We start from the raw sequence: 7,376 nt of genomic DNA on the forward strand, positions 1-7,376 counted from the left end.
GCAGACCCTCCCAGTTCAGGCCTCTGGTCGTGAGCCAGGTCCTTATGAAACAGAGCAGAGGGGCGGACTGCTGGGCTTAATGAGCCAGGTGTATGTGGCCGAGCTGGCTGCAGGGTGTGCTGGCCAGCTGGGGACAGCTGTGGCTCTCCTGTGTGTACACAGTGCTGTGGGGGCTGGATAAATTGTTCCCAGGGAACAGCAGAGAGGAGAGGGCAGAAGCGGCTGGGGCACTAGAATAAGAAGGCCCTGAAACCTGGGGGCTTCCAGAAGGCACCTGGAACATACGGGGGAAGGCAGAGGCTCTGGATGTCTCAAAGGGCAGGCAATGGGCTGCCTCCAACAGAGTCATCACGGGGCCTGTTAAATGCCAATTCCTAGGGCACCCCTACCCCCAGCCACTGGGTCAGGATCTCTGCAGGCAAGACAGAAATTGAAACTTTAAATCAATCAGCACATGGGAATACAAGAACCACTGCCTTACTGGGTTAACTTGGCCAGAACTGGGGGTGGGGGTGCGTCATCCAAAGTCTGGCTCAGATGGATCCAAACATGAAAGCGAATAAAGAGGAGGGGGCGGTTGCTACGAAGGGCGAAGTCCAGAATACAACCAACCTACTGGCCTGGCTCCCGGAGGTGTTGAAAACACTTCTCCCCAAGCCTTCCTCACCGCCTCCCTGCTACTCCCACACCCCCGGGTCCCTCTAACCATGTCCAAAGTTCGACAGTTTCAAAGAGGCAGCCCCGAAGTGAAGGAACAAACATGGCCTTTGGCAACAGCAGACTGGGTTTCCAATCTGGACTGCCAAGGCCCTGCGAGCTGTGTGGCCTTGGAAGGGTCCCCGGAGGGCCCTTGTGACGTGGCCCCTTAGCGCCTGGGTGAGGATAACACAGGTCTATGTGTGTCAAGGCCAAGCGCATAGTGGTTCTCAGGAATAAGGGTTCCTTCCTCTTTCCCACTCCCTACCTAGCCACACATCCACCCTTCCCTTTGTTCCTTTCTCTGTTATGCAACCAAAGTTTAAATCCTTCGTAGGTTCACTGCCAGCAAACAGCAAAACAGTGGCCTGGCAAAGGGAGGTTTTGAAAGCCACATTGCCCACGTTCTTGTCCACGTGCTCTAGGACAGGACCTCTGCGCTCTTTCCCCAATATCGCAAAGAGCCCCGTGGTTATGTTCTCCAAATCGCCGAGCTGCGGCCAGCTGTTGCTATGGTGACCGGAACCCGCTGACAACCATCTCCAAGGGCCTCTGAGGAGGAGACTGCTTGGCTTCCATTCAAGCGCAGTTCAAACGGCTCGCGCACAGGTACTGACAGCACCCGCCGTGCGCTCGCCCTGAGCGGCCACCTCGCAGAAACAGAAGTAGGGTAGAGCTGATCCCTGGCCCGGAGGGGCTGGTGGTCTCCTGGACACCGGTGTAGTTCAGTGATTCTCGAAGTGTGGTCCCCAAACCAGCATCACACCTGGGACTTGGCTAGAAATGCCACCTATCAGACCTCTTCCCAAGTCCACTGAATCAGCAACTCTGGGGGAGAGGGGATCCCCAAATCTGTGTGTCAATGAAAGCCCCCCTCTCAAGGGATGCTGTTGGAGGCTGAGGTTTGAGAACCACAGATCTCACTAAAACCTCACACGATCTCAAAAGGTGTGTACTAATGTTCCCATAATACAGATGAGGACACTGAGGCTCTGACCTGGTCTGGTGTGTGACGTGCTGTAGGTAAGGCTCTCGGGTCCCTCTGAGTTGTCAGGTTCTACCTCTGTAGCACCTGTGTGAAGGTAACGAGCAGATCTTCTTCCGGGGTCCCACCTGGAGAAGCCTACCCCCATGGAGGTATCATACACTGCATCCAGCAGGGGCAGGGGCTGAGCTGGCCCGAGCATCCTGGTGCAGACACAGGCTCTCAGAAAGCAAGAACCTCGGGGCGCCTGGGTGGCTCAGTCAGTTAAGTGTCTGACTCTTGGTTTTCAGCTCAGGGCATGATCTTGTGGTTCATGAGATCGAGCCCCACATCGGGTTCCGTGCCAACAATGCAGAAGCTGTTTGGGATTCTCTCTCTCTGCTTCTCTCTGCCCTTCCCCACCTCTCTCTCTCTCTCTCTCTCTCTCTCTCTCTCTCTCTCTGTGTGTCTCTCTCAAAATAAATAAATAAACTTAAAGAAATAGCTTAAAACAAAAAAACAAGAGCCTCACAACAGGGCAGAGAACAGCTGGGAGGAATGTCAGGAGAGCCACCCTGGTGACAACCACTTGCCCCAAATGTGGCAACGCTGAGCTGACAGAGTGTTCATCCAGCCAAGGCCACCCTCATTTCCAAGCCTCTTCCTGCCCAAACCCAGCCCTGAGACCTTTTGTTGTGTGCTCACTCACCTATATCCTGCATTGGTCTCTTTCCATGCACCCGCCCTCACAGACTCGCAGGGTCCCGGAGGTGTTGAAAACCTTACACGCCACCCCTCCCCAAATTTGGAATCTACTTTTTCAGTAACTAGTGGCTTCCAGCCATTTTTTGCATACACCCCCTGACGAGACACTCCCTGCCTTTTCAGGCAACCCATCCATCTGTGAAATCTCTGGCTGGCTCAAGTTCCCTTTGAATGAGCTGACATACATCCCCGTGTCTTTTCCACCTTTACAATATGAGTTAATCCAATCCCTTTTAACAGAGATTATAGACTTATTTTCCAAGTACCATATGAAGTAAGAATATCTATGCCAATCAGTTCTCATGAACCCACCACCCACCTCTGCAGAGAAACAGAGCAGGCGAAACATACCAACCCATCATCTTGAGGACAGTGGGAACGCGATCAGGGTAGGGGTAGGGAGGGCCAGGAGGAAGGACAGGAGGAGGTAGAAGGAAAGCTCCAAGCTGCCTTGGAGCCATCCTGCTTGGAGTCCCCTGAGGGACCCTGGCAGGACTGGAGCAGGTTTCCCAAGGACCGATGCACACTGGGGCCCCCTTTAAGAAAAAAGGCTGTAAGGGGCGCCTGGGTGGCTCAGTCGATTAAGCGTCCCACTTCGGCTCAGGTCATGATCTCATGGCTCGTTGAAGCCCCACGTTGGGCACTGTGCCGACAGCTCAGAGCCTGGAGCCTGCTTCGGATTCTGTCTCAGTCTCTCTCTGCACCTCCTTTGCTCGTGCTCTTTCCCGCTCTCTCAAAAATAAATAAACATTAAAAAAAATTTTTTTAAATAAGAAAAAAGGATAGAATATTACAAATACCATGAACCAGATTTTGTTCCATTTTGAGAAATAAAGTCACAGATGGATGTTTTATAATGACAGAAAAGTTAAAGCTCACTCACGGTGTTTTTAGCCATAATTTTCAGGTTTCTTTTTTTTTTTTCTTTTTTTTTTTTTTTTTTTACAGCAAACGGGGGTCTTGCAGCTTCAGGGAAATGTGCCTCTGACCCTGGGTGTGTTGTCCCCATTTCCCGGCCTCAGTTTCTTGTCTGCAAAACAGGGGAGATCCTACCCACTTTCCTTTTTTTAAATTTTTAAAAATTTTTTGAATGTTTATTTATTTTTGAGAGAGAGAGAGAGTATGAGCAGGGGAGGGGCAGAGAGAGAGGGAGACACAGAATCCGAAGCAGGCTCCAGGTTCTGAGCTGTCAGCACAGAGCCTGACACGGGGCTCAAACTCACAACTGTGAGATCATGACCTGAGCCAAAGTCAGATGCCCAACCGACTGAGCCACCCAGGCACCCCTAGCCTACCCACTTTCCAAAGCTGGTTTGAGTAACAAGCTGAATGAAGGGGAAAATATCTGCTGGGATGTTCTCCGATTTCTAAAGATGACTGCTGGGAGCCCGCATGGCTGGGGAAACCAGTAGATGGCTCCTAAGGCGAGCAGAGGGACAGAAGGGTGCCCGGGTTCAGCGCTTTGCATGCAGGAAGCCCAGGCAAAATCTCCCTGGGAAAACCAGTGACCTCAGAGGACTAGCCCTCTAGTAAAAGACACTGATCAACCCCTCATTACCAATCACTTTGGGTTTTCAGGATTACTTTTCACAAAATTCTTTCCCAAGCGGCCCTCAGTGCATTTCTGAGAAATGGCTTTGCACGCATGTGGTCTCAGAGACCCTGTTCACCCCAGAGGCAGCTTCCCAGGGCCTTTGAGAAACCCTTTGGCTTTGGGGCGGAGGGCGGGTGGGTCATGCCCCACAAGGAAGGAAACCCGATCAGGCCCCTCACGGAGATCCACAGGGACGATAACAGGATTAGTTTAATCCTTTTGGCAACATTGGCTCTGCCAAGCTGGCCAAGAAGAAAAGATGACCCTGTTGTTCAGGAAAGAGAAAACAGCTACGGCCTTGTTGCCCTGAATGTGTTTTGCAAGAATGCCTTATAAACTCCCTCCTAGCTCCTGGCCCAAGCCAGGTGTCTTCGGGTGCCCAATTCGAGACAGCAGCCACTACGAGTCCGGCCTCCCAGGCAGGCTGCAGGCGGCACCCCCATGCAGGGCTGAGGCCTGCTTGCAGAGAGGCCTCACCCCATCCCCCCTTTCCCAAGTCATCCAGACCAGCGGCTACAAACCTCAGGAGGCAGAACAATCCCCATGCACCATTCCAGGGACCCCATTCAGGAGGCCAGGGGCCAGGAATCTGTATACATTTTCATCCCGTGGATGGTCCAGAAAGCGCAGAGCTAGAGAAATAAGGGGTCTTTCTCCAGGGACTCAGTCTGACACCCCGCAGCTGGGCCAGCACTCCCCTGCGTCCCCCACTGCCCACCCAGGCCTGCTAGACATGTGTAGTAAGCACTGCCCTTGACAGGCCAGCCCTGGGCCTCCCAGGCCGTGTGGCCTTGGGCACTCTGCTCTGCTTCTCTAAGCCAAAAATGCCTGCCCAGCCAGCCTCCAGGAAAGACAGAGGTTGACCGTGAAGATCTGTGCACTGCAAGGCTCTGGAAAATTCCCCCGAAGTCACTGGTCTTTGGCTTGGGGGCTCAGGGCTGGAAATTGGAAATGGCCAAAGGATTGGGACAGGGTGGGAGCCGGTGAGGTGGAAGAGAATGGAAGAGGGTAGCACGTCACTTGGTCCTTCCACAAACTTAAAAACAGTCAGCACAGACAAAACTTCCAGATCATCACATGCAACCTCCTCATCTAGAGATGTGAAAACTCAGCCCAGAGAGGCTGAAGCTCCTGCCCAAGGTCACACAGTAAATGGGTTGGCAGGACTGGGACTAGAGCCCTCGGTTCAGCATCCCTATCCAGGACTTGTCCCATGACACCACCAGGCCTGGTGCAGGTCGGGGACAGGCACCACACCAGCTCCTTCCTCCCCTCAACCCCCCGCAGGCTGGGGTGGACAGAGAGCATGCCAGAGCCCCACCAGCTACCTGCCTCCTCACCGAGCCTTTTCCAAGCCGTTCTGCCCATCCCCAGCTCCTCTCAGGTCTCAATCCCACCGTCCTGCCAGGTACGGACAGCCTGCTCTCTGCCCTCCTTGCCTTGGACCAGGCTTCCCTCAGAGGGGCAAGGGGGGGGGGGCAGTCCTGCCACCTCCTAGTGCTCAGTCTCCAGCCTCCTAACCCCTGCACCTGCCCTGTCCCCATGTTGAGGATGCACCCACCTGGGCAGCCGGGGGTGTAGATGCCCTAGGCAGGGCCAATCAGCAGGGGCAGTTCCTGTGTTGGGCACCGTCCTGCCTTCCCAGGACTCGAGCCCCATAGTGGCCTTTTATGGGGCAGAGGGGCATGGTGTGATGGCTTAGTTTAGGGTATCTGTATCTGAGAAACGCCTCCACCCTGAGTGGCCCTGCCAGGCACCGAAAACGGCGAGGTCAGGCTGGAGCTGGTTCCGGAACAGCCTGTGCCCTGGCCAAGGCCTTCACCCCTCACAAAACAGCCACGATGCCCCACTCAGCCAAGCCCAGGCTTCTTGTGCGTTTATGAGTAGGGCCCAGGGGAGGGAGGCCTCTTTGGGACATATGACATCCTTAGCACCCCATAGTCCATGCTTGGAAGCTTCAGACCCTGGCATCAGGAGCCAGATATGACTATTCCCACCTACTCTGGGAACTTGAACAGGTTATGCCACCTCCAAGCCTCAGTTTCTTCATCTCTAAGATGGAAATAATTATAACACTCACTTCATAGGATTGACATAGGACCTAGCAGGTAGGTACTCAGTCACTATTTGAATGAATGAATGAATGAATGAATGACCAGAAAGATGATGAGGACAGTGAGGGATCTGGAAACTAGTCCAAATATATCTTAACGATCCTATTTTCTCAATAGGTCACGCTGCCTGGGACAGATGCCTAAGGCCTCTCCCATTGCCTACCAGCTCAGGCTGGGGAGGTGGAGGAGGCCAGTCACAGGGGCTGAGGGGCTCACCTGGGAGTCGGTCTATGCTGGGGAGCCAACAAAGGTTGCATGCGGCATGTGCACTTTGGATCAGAAGAGCCTGGGTGCTCAGGAGAGAAGTCACGAGGATCTTCACTGGGTAGGGCCAGTAGGGAGGAACTGAGGACCTGGCCAAAGAGGCATTGTAGAGGCCCTACGATGGGCCTTTAGTGACAGAAGAGAGAGTGAGGGTGAAGGAGGAAGGGAAGGTTCTGGCATATGAAGTGACTGTGTAAGTCCTGGAGCAGGGGACATTGGCCACCATTCTCCAGAGTGGCCCTCAGTGATCTCACCTCCTGATATCCCCCACTCTATCAGGACTGGCCTATGTGACCACGAGCCACACAGGAAGGAGGATGACATATGACCCAAAGCTAGGCCATCAAAGACATTGCAACTTTTCTGCCTTACTTCCTTTTCTCTGATCAGCTCTGGGGAAAAGCCAGCTGCTACACTGTGGGAATACATAGCCTCAAGAAGAGGTCCTCACGGCAGAGGACTGGGGCCTTCTGCCAAAACCCAGTGAGATGCTGGGCTCTCCCACCAATGGCTGTGCGAGTGAGCGGGAAACAGACCCTCCGGCCCCAGTCGGCTTCAGATGCTGGCAGCCCCACCTGTAACCTCAAGGCAGGCCTTGAGCCAAACCATCCAGCTAAGCTGCTCCAAATTTTCTGACCCACAACAACTGTGAGATAATAAATGTTTGCTATTCCAAGCTGCTGGATCTGGGAATCATTTGTTATGCAGCAATAGCCAACTAATACAGGGACCTAGAGCACCATGATCTTACTCTCCTGCCGTCCTTCCTAGAGGAAGGGAAGATTATTATTACCACTGTGTGGGGTTGGGGCTGGGTGTCCCCCAGCCACGTGGCCCATGGCTTTACCCACCTCCCTTTACAGCTTACAGAGCATTTTCACATAAGCCAACTTTTCATTGTTGCAACGAGCTGCAGGAGGTGATTATAATCCCTGTCTCTGAGGGGGAAACTGAGGCTCAGAGAGCTGGGCTTGACTTG

The 7,376-nt window shown here is 53.6% G+C and overlaps 1 long non-coding RNA gene across 1 annotated transcript; it reads left to right on the forward strand.

The window, feature by feature from the left end:
* Nucleotides 1-7,073, forward strand: LOC132689463 (uncharacterized). Its single transcript, XR_014136335.1, has 2 exons — nucleotides 1-1,305; nucleotides 6,251-7,073. It is a non-coding gene; the product is annotated as an uncharacterized LOC132689463 (long non-coding RNA).
* Nucleotides 7,074-7,376: the final 303 nt, after the last annotated feature.

The sequence above is a fragment of the Panthera onca genome, chromosome E3 (assembly GCF_046562875.1).
Source record: "Panthera onca isolate mPanOnc1 chromosome E3, mPanOnc1 haplotype 2, whole genome shotgun sequence".
NCBI classification, from domain to species: domain Eukaryota; kingdom Metazoa; phylum Chordata; class Mammalia; order Carnivora; family Felidae; genus Panthera; species Panthera onca.